This window comes from Silene latifolia, chromosome 2 (assembly GCF_048544455.1).
Source record: "Silene latifolia isolate original U9 population chromosome 2, ASM4854445v1, whole genome shotgun sequence".
In the NCBI taxonomy this organism is placed as follows: domain Eukaryota; kingdom Viridiplantae; phylum Streptophyta; class Magnoliopsida; order Caryophyllales; family Caryophyllaceae; genus Silene; species Silene latifolia.
The window spans coordinates 6,057,244-6,067,494 of record NC_133527.1 but is presented as its reverse complement, the minus strand read 5'-3'; the positions used below and the strand labels follow the sequence as shown (position 1 = coordinate 6,067,494).

At 35.2% G+C, this 10,251-nt stretch overlaps 1 pseudogene; it reads right to left on the bottom strand.

Moving 5' to 3' along the window:
- Positions 1-1,446: 1,446 nt before the first annotated feature.
- LOC141642125 (DEAD-box ATP-dependent RNA helicase 10-like) lies at positions 1,447-7,914 on the bottom strand (annotated as a pseudogene).
- Between the last annotated feature and the right edge of the window lie 2,337 nt (positions 7,915-10,251).

The following is a 10,251-nucleotide window of genomic DNA, read 5'->3' as shown; positions in this document are numbered from 1 at the left end:
CCTTGTCAAGTCCGGTGTTGTAGTCAACTGTTAAATTGCGGATGGTATAGACTTCACCAATCGATAGCTGTGTTCCGAAGTGGGAAATCAACTGTTTTCGAATAGAGGCTTGAATTAATTCATTCTGACAAAAATAGAAATTTGTCATAAATATTGTTTTTTGGAGTTTGCTACTAAGTAAGAGTTTATCGATTTAACTAAAATATGTATAAATCAAACGATGTAAAAAAAATACCAGTACAGGCAGAAAAACGAATGATTTTTTTTAGTATAAGATAATAATGTGATTGGCTTATCTTGATCGTAATCACTGTGATCATTCTTTTTCAGATATAAGATAATAATGTGATTGGCTTCAAATGCAAAGATTGAAAATTTGTGATATTCAATAAAAGGGTAAGTGATATCGTGTATTTTTTATGCATTCTAATATTTCTCTTTTTGCTTGAAATATAAGGTCATAGGTCTTAATGCTATAGAAACAGATTTGTTTTCAGTCTTGTAATATTTAGATTTTTTTATGTATCAATTCTTCAAATTATTCAAATTGTTATTAATGACTATAGATTTTCATTATTGGGGATGAGTGTTTATCTTACGTGATAGTATTAGGTTATTTATTTTGGATATGGCATTGTAAATAAGACTGAATATTATAAGACTGAATTAACATCAATAAGTATATAACATAGAATCATGTATAAAAAACCGAAACAAAAAAAAAATTATACACAAACCTTTGAGTCAATAAACAATAGTTCAATTGCATCAAGTTTCTTCTTATCGTCTTTGTTGTTTTTGTTGCTTGATTCCGACTTCTCAAATTTCTTGTTTTTGTTGCTTAACTCTGGCCTGCTCCACTTGTGTACAACCCTAATATTGAGTTGAGTAACCCGAACTCCAAACTTGAGGTCACTGATAGTAAGAACATTAGCCATTGCCATATGATTCGAGAATTTGCAAAAAATTTCTAGAGAAAATGGAACTAATTTTTTGTTGTTTTTTTTACAGTGATGATGAATGAAGGTGAAAGGTAATGAAGGTGGAAGGTAGGGATTTTAAGAGTATATAGAAGGCGTGGATTACGAATAGGTTGTGGAAAATTTGCTCTTCAGTTGTAATGTTAAAGACCGTGTATTTGAAAAGTAATTTAATGGGCTTATTAATTAATATTTAGGTGTTGATTATCGGTTTGTATTATCCATAAAATGGAGCAGATTACAAAAACTCGTAAACACAACAATAAATTAAATCAACCAACAGCATTTAAAAATTGAAACTGATGTTTTGTGGAAATCTGACATGGCACACAACAACAACTCCTATTGGCTGATAGAAAACTGAAATTTTGAGAGTTAAGGAGAGGGCGCGTGAGGTTAAATAGTGAAAGCTTGTTGTGCCACGTCAGCAGGAAACCAAGATTCTTTTATAGTAATAATGATTTAAAAAACGAATTGTTTTTTTTGTTGGAAATGTAAGTGATATTAAATTAATCTAACAACTAACTTAATCTAGTTGTTAATTTAACAAATGAATTGTTTTTTTTGGTGGAAATGTAAGTAATATTAATTCAGTGCCTCAAAAGGCAAGCACCATTCCCATCACAACCTAGCCATGATAGATTCCTTGATTTCCTGCAAGGATACAAGCAAGCAGGCTATTAGAGAACAGAAAAACAACAAAAATAGCACAAAGGTTGGTCTCCAAGTGAGCTGGTAAATTTATACGGAAAATGAAAGGGCGCCACCGGGTGACACCCAATTTGGGCGCCACCCTCTCACATGGGGTGAGTGGGGACCCCTTCAATAAACAATTGTTGTGAGAGGGTGGCACCCAATTTGGGCGTCACCCGGTGGCGCCCTATCACTATCCTATTTATACTCATATGAGACGGTTTTACATGAGAAACCAACTCATACATGCCAACACTATTTCATGCAAGGAATATGTACCATGTGCGCAATCCTTTTAGCTTCAGTAACACGTTCAAGCAGAACCAACACTTCCTCTTCCTTGGCAGGATGTTTCGGTAATTTCTTACCTGTAGAACAGAGGACAGATGAGTGCTGCAACCAAATACAAATATAAACATCTATAATATAAGGGAGAATAGTAACCTATCAAGTTCTCTATCTGGATAAACCACTCAATTTCGTTCTGATCGACTAGTGAAATAGATACTCCACCAACACGAGCAGTTCTTCCTACACGATGTATATAATCCTGAAAAACATAATTGGAATTAGACACCAAACTAATGCACACAATCCTAAGTAAAAAAAATCAATTGCCTTCAAACTGACATTTGTATTATATTTTGGGATACAAGGTAGACAGGTGAAGTTTTATCAGCACCTTTACAGAACAAAGTTTCCGCCAGTCAAGAGTCAAGGCTATGAAGGAACCAAGAGAAGCCAGTCCCTATATGGCTATATGCATACTTCTGCTAACCACAGAGATACTCACAAGCCAGAAAAGAAAAGACTTCATCCAATCATTCGTGCTACTTCCATAGTTCCATATACCATGATATGTTTATAAATGAGAATCTCTCCCACTGTCCTCCGTAGGCAGTGGGGAAGGGCAAAGGAAGATGTTCTTACAAATTTTACTGCACAGACAATGTACTAACCTTGGAATTAGATGGAATATCATAATTTATGACTATAACCGAAGGTATATCAAGACCTCGACTGGCTACATCAGTTGCGATGAGAATATTGCACTCTCCAGCTTTGAACTTGTTTAATGCTGCAAGTCTTTTTGCCTGCCACATAAGAGAAAAACAAAAGGGGTTTAAAATCAAGGGCATGTAAAATCTCCACTCAGACTTTATGTTAACAGAGAAGAAGGGGCACTGATGGAAAAGCCATGCAACCAATATTGCATATACAAACGAAAAGTGTAAGTTTAGGATGGAGTTGAAGAAAACCTGAGTCATCTTGCCATTGATAGGGACAGCCCTTAAACCAAGGTTGCGGAGCATCAGCGCTACAACTTGAGCTGTATCACCTGTACGAGTGAAAACCATTGCTCTCCCCCGATAACTCCATTAGAACATACAGAAGATAGCAATCCTGTGAACATATGGAAGGTACCAATTTGTAACAATAAGTGTGTAATAGGTATGAATTTCTAAAGAGATGTAAATAATACTTAGTAACTCCAAAATGCTCTTGCATCATTTCCATATTTAGCGTTTAGACTACCAAAAAAGCAGTCAAATCAGATTCATAAATACCTCCCATTTTTCACTAATTTTAACTAATTGGTTGATTCACAAATACTTGCAGATATTCCGAGGTCAGTTTTCGTTGGAAAGTTACCTTACAGCAAGTGTGACCTAATGGGCCACTTGCATTACAAATATTGCCACCTCTAAACATGTATTCCAACTTAAATCTAGCATAAATGAGAAAATGGAAAGTATTTTTGTATCATGAAGGGAGTATTTCGCATAGACTTGTCAGGATAAGCGAGCCTAGGGCACATCTAGGCACAAGGTCTCGTGAAGCACCAGCAACCGCCTACACTACAAATAGCGCCGTGTCTCTAATCTATAATTTCTAGAAAATTCCTGCCATGCCTTTTTCCGCTTTATTCCGAAAGACGAGAGATTTGACTGCTGCACAGAATATGAGGTGAGAAAATTGTTGCCATAGGCCCTCATCACCTCACATCTTTAACTACTTTACGTCGCTGAATTTTTGTCACACACTCTCCCCCCTCCCGCTGCACAGAAATATGAGGCCAGAAACTTTTTGCCATAGGCCTACATCACCTCAACCCTTTTATTACTTTGCGTCACTCAAATTTGGTCACTCTCTTTCTCTCCTCTCTTTCTATCATCTTCAAGTTTACCATAGATTCAAATTAAGTTTTTGCAACGGAATATCTATAATTTGAAATTAAAAGGCAAATTGAAAAAGTAAATTCTAACTCCACACATCCTATAAAAAAGGAAAGATCGCAAACCATGGATGACAAACCTTATATTTTGCAGGAATAAAACAAAATTCCTGTCTTAGAGTACCAGCAGTAGAATATTTAGAAGCTAATTCAATCTGCAAAGAATAAAAAATTGTCATTAGAGGCAAAAATAATAATAATAGCAAAAATACATGTATGTCACTCATTACATACTAAATTCTCACCTCCACAGGATTTCTTAGACAGGCTCTTTGGAGCTTCATAACCTGTCACAGGGGAGACATTGTATCACCTTAGCTCATGAAATGTTTATGCTTAGCAACTTCAAATAACACCATTCCATAGTTTTACTGATCTAACAGCATTACCACAATGCCTCGAAATTTACGTAACCTTAATCTTATACTAAAAACACACAGAGGTATTTTATAGATGACTCGTTATATAATTGAGTTGAGCATTGCATTGAAATACGATCAATTTAGAGGAAAAGAAGAGTTGACAGTTTAGTGAGTCATTTCCTTTAGACAACAGAAAATGGAGAAAACTGCGGTGAATCCACTATTAAGAAGAAGGGATAGCAGAATTTAGCACTTGATACCCACATGCAACAACAGCTTGTTAGTGAACAAACAAAGCTCATATTTAGGACGGAAAACGGGACAATTCACCGGTTCACCCCAAAAGAAAAATCAAAATTCATTCAACAAAAACCAACATCAATCTAGGCCACTGAGAAAACTTGAGTTCGGGATTGTTAAATCATGCAACGGGCCTGAGTGCACCCAAGTAGGAGGAGTGAGAGTCCGCTTCATAAGCCCAAGGAGGTTCCACTCTAAAACCAATTGGCAATAGAGGGAGTAGCCCCTCAGCTTATAAAGTGGTAAACTCTCTCTTTCCCTATCAATGTGGGACACTCACACGTGGGTTAATATTGGGTTCTTCCCAGGGATCGACTAAAAGAAACTAAATCTATCTCCTCCTTTAACAGTACGATCAACATTAGAAGACATTTTCTAAGAGCTGGGAGGCCAAACGGCTACAGCCTACAAGAAAGATAAATTGATAATAATAAACAGTAGCATACACATGTAAACCAAATGAATATCGAGCAGGCTTACCTTTTTGGTCATGGTTGCAGAAAACAAATAAGTTCGCCTTTCCACAGGGATTACTTTTAAAATGTCATCAAGTGAATTTTCAAATTCCTCATTCAATAATCTATCAGCCTCATCCAACACCTGTACAAAAGGGAAAAGGATGATAATTTAAACATAAATGCTGCAGAACTAAAAAACAAATTAACCCAATCGATGATAGCCATACGCTCCCACGTTCTAATATAAATGCTACACTATGTATCCTTGAGTGTATCTTGAAATGTTATACAGTTGTTTTTTGTATACTTGGGGAACACTACCAATAACATGTACCTCAAGAATTTCGCAGAAGAACAGCCAAGGTATAGATTATAAGGTACATAAGGAGGAAAAACAGTATAGTGGTATATGAAACACACCATAAGACAAGGGGGATATGACTCCCTAGTCCCTAGTGTTTAATAGCTATTTATCTAAACAATGTCGCCCACTAAATGAGACACCAAACACATGCATCATGGTCACGTCCAAATTCAGGCATACAACACAAGTTAATGACATTAAACAGACCTTATCCACTAGATATAAGAACATATGTATATAAAATATCCTTGACGGCAATTAATAAATGCCATTGCTGAAGTACAATTACAGTACCTAAGTGCATCAAAGACTCACACCTAGAGCGACATAAGGGGGGTAGAAATAAGCAACACAACACTGCAAATTAAAAAACTTTATGTGCTCTATCTATTCCATCTCTTGATCCTCAAAGAAGGCCCCCTAACAGATGATCTATAAAGAAATTGCATCAAGAATTGTATGGACTGATGTCTACTCAACTCTAAGGAGCACGAAGCCCAAAACAGCTTAGCGTGTCATTTTGTTTTATTCCAACATATTTAGAGGCAAATAAGAGTGAGAAGTTGGGCCCACTGGAGATAGAAACAGAGTGACCTCCAAGTCCTCCATAATAATAATGTGCCATTTCAGAAAGACAAACATAAAACGGATGAACAAAATTACACTAAGCGAAAGTATACCAGATACTTTAAAGTTCGAAGTGAGAACCCCTTGGTATTGGTCAAGTGGTCCACAAGACGTCCAGGTGTTGCGACCTTAGACACAAAAAATTAGATGGTGAGCAAGACAAAACAAATTCAATATAAAAAATATAGGATCCAACAATAGATAAGAAAACGTTAAGAAAGCACAGCGTGACTACTTAGTACTTACTACGATGTGAGGCCGTTTAGCAAGAGCAAGCAGTTGTTGATACATGTCCACTCCTTCGACAAGCTACATAAAAGATAACATTATCAGCATTCAAAATTCATGTAGCCCAAAAATATGGCTTTTTCCTTTATAAGTCAACTAATCTAACTCCCGGTGTAATTGAAAGCAATTATACTCCCTGTTTTTATGTTAACATCTACGTCTGAGGACTCAGAGCCAATCTCAAGAGGATACAATGGCACAATAAGATTAAGATATTAATTAAAATGTCCACCTGTGTCACTAAAGGCTAAACTAAATCCAAAAGCAACGTCGACATGAATAAGCAAACCTCGCCATTAATAAGGCAGAAACAACAGATACATTGAGAAAACTTACCACTGCAGTTTTTAAGTTAATACCAGATCCTAATGCTTCAAACTGTTCAGCAATTTGAATTGCAAGCTCTCTGAAAGCAGAAGGTACAATATGGAATTAGTCTGCTCAATTCAAACGTAAAACAACTTCAAGATTACATTTTTCCGATAGTTGAAAGCTAAAGTCGGAGGATACAACATACCATCCTAGCATTCCAACAACACCAACATTACCCCAGTGGCTCCCGCAAATTGCGGGGAAATGGGGTCGGATGTACGCAGTTTTACCCTTGTGTTAGCAAGAAAAATAGACGGTTCCCGAATGACCCTTGTGTTACCATCCTAGCATTCCACTCCGTATAAATTAAAGAAACCACAAAAGAAACTGAACAACCACTTAAAATCAAATTACCGAGTCGGAGCAAGTACAAGACCAAAGAAGGGAGTAGCGGTATTTGCCTCCAGTAATGCCTGAATTATCGGCAACGCGAAAGCCCCAGTTTTACCAGAACCAGTTTCAGCAAGCCCAATTATATCCTTTCCTGAACATTAATCACCCAAAATAACACTACCATTCATCAAAATTTCATTTTTTCCCGATACACATACAGAAATCAACTAAACAACACTAACAACAACAATTATAGTAATAGCAGTGATTGGAGGGATTAATGAGGCGCTCGCCACACCGAAAAATTCCAAAACTTCAATTAAAATTTTGATCATCCTCACAATTACAAGACCCTGTTCCACTTTATTGCATTACTAATTTGTTTCCAGTAATTTTCCACCAGGCTAACTATAAATCCTAGTTCCGCCACTAATTGCATTACTAATTCGTCCCAAATAATTTTCGGTTCCGCTAACTATAAATTCCGGTTCCGCAACTAATTGCAAAATAGTTCAATTAAAAAATTAAGAGCAAAATTAATACCTTGAAGAGCATGAGGAATTGAATCAGATTGAATTTTAGTAGGAGCAATCCAACGTAATGCGGTACAAGCTTCGACTAAAGCGTCGCATAGTCCAAGCTCTTTGAATGATTTCGATTGTTCATGGTTTTCTTCTTCCATTTTCCTGTGATTAGTTGATTTTTATGGTGTAAAATTATTGATTGATGATTGTTGTATAGTTTGTGGGAGAAAGGAGACACGATTGAATTAAATTGGATTGAATTGAATTTAAAAATTGGGGGTTTAGGGTTTCGATTAAGGGAAATGCAAGAGAAAAGGGTAAGATATTTAGGCAAATGGAAACACTTATCGAGGATTTAGGGTTTTGGCGCGCTCCGATTTAAGCCTCTTCTTTTCAAAAAAAATTATGGAGGGTTTAGGGTTTTGGAGCTGAATTATTTTTTATTTTTACTCCCTTTTAATTATTTTAACTCTCCCCTTTTAAAAGGGCACGCAAATTAAGGGTAAGATTATTTTATTGTAAAGTATTGTGATGGTGTAAGGTAATTGGAGAGAGAATGTATTATTGTGGGGTAAGATGATTAAAATAAGTATTATTGTGGGGTAAGGTGATTAAAATAAGATAAAGTATGAATATTGTGGGGTATTGTTGTGGGGTAAGGTGATTAAAATAAGTAAAAAACTTTATTAAATAAGGAAAGGGGGAGAGTTATATGAATAGATGAAAAAGGAAAGGGGAGAGTTAAAATGAATAGGAGGGGGTATTTTTTTTTAATATCTGATATTACCTAACCTACATTATATTTTAGATTTGGACAAGTTTAGGTTTGAGTCCAGCTATGGCCTGAAATGGATCAAAATTGTACCAAATTCTTTTAGCTTAGATATCTAGTTTTTTCGGTGAAGTTTCAATCTTCTTTTAATTAGGTTTACTTTATTCAAATGAAACTATTTTTTTTTTTTAAACAATTGTAAACTCAATACTAGTGATTGATTAAATAAAACGATAATCAAATATTTCACCATCAAAAAAATTGTAAACTCAATATTAGTGATTGATTAAATAAAACATAGTTCAAACAACTAGTTTACTTGATTCAATGAAACTATTTTTTATTTTAAGTCACCCATAAATGGGTATTATATCATTGCATTCGAATCTTTCATACCTAAATCCACAATGTCATAACTCATAAAGGATGTCATCCGACCATGCTCGTCTACCATAGACCACGGGTAGAAGTGAGCAAGCACATAGCAACCCAATGAAATTTTAATTATTGTGACGCGTGTACTAATTATTGGCAAATCATAGTTTTCGATCCATACCAACCTATGACGGGACCGCAACCGAAAAATTTAGACCATAATTGACAAAATAAAGTTCAGGTATAAATTAGTTGTCAAGATCTCTACCTCACAAAACCGTTATATAATGTATGATTGACATATATAGTGTTATTCTGTTGGAATCTTGGCAGCGGAAGTATTGTCTGATATTCGTAACATGGGTTATTTTATTTATATGTTGAATGTATAATATTACATTATTTTGGGGATGACGGTATTAACGGTATGGCTCTATGTTGGAGTTAGAGGCTACACACATGAACTTATACAAGCATGACTATTTATAGCTATTGTATGTCAATGATTTTTGCTCTATTAGTTTTTAGATATTTCATCTTACTTACACTAACTAGATTATTCTAGGAAGTCATATTTGTAGTATTACATAGATTTTTATAGATTATTCTTTATGTTTTACCTGCCAAAAAAAATAAAGTTTGTTTACCAGCCAAAAAAATATAAAAATAAAAACGGTTTTTCCAATCTTTGGGGACAGGATAAGAAACTAAAATAGGAAAGAATTAAATAAAAAATTATTTCCTATTTTAATTTTCCATAAAAATAGCATTTAATTATTTCCTATTTTTTTTTATGAAATTAATTATTTCCTATTTTAATTTCTTATCCTATGGTTAGGTTAGAAAAACCCAAAAAAAAATAAAAAAAAAATTGGAAAGTTTTGGAAATTGGAGGACTATATAATCATGGGACGGAATAAGAAAACAGACAGAATAGTAAGAGTAAAAAAGAAACAAAAGTTCAAAATTAGGGTTTATAGAAATCGGATCACGAATTGACGATGTCTTCGTCGAAATCGCAAATTCGTAGTCGATACGATCTCCGATCACGATCAAAGATTGTGACGATTGGTGCTCAGACTGAAGATGTTGGGGGACAATTTGTGCCTTTAAATGATGAAGAAATCGAGAAATTCTTATATGAAACATTTGATGCAAAAGGTGTGATATACACGCCTCCTGTACCTTTGTCAGAAGAAGAGGAACATCGTATGTACAACGACTTTAATAATGAACTTGCACAGATCGGATTATCTTACCTGAATGATTCTTCAGCCAAAACGGGGCCCAAATATGAGCTTGTGTCACCGGTTGGAGGCGGTTGCTTTCTCTTGTTAGTTTTAACTTTAATTCTTACTTATGTATATTCTAATTACTTAATGAATATACAAACAAATAAATTGCGGAAGCGATAAATAAGGATCGAGAATTAAACCTCCAGCCATTGCTTATCGGTATTCCTGAACAGCTTTACCCAATAATCCGATTTAATAAAACCCGTTCCCGAAAACTTGTCTTCCCGTATGCTTTTCTGATTTCGGTGCCGAACTCTCGCACTCACTATATA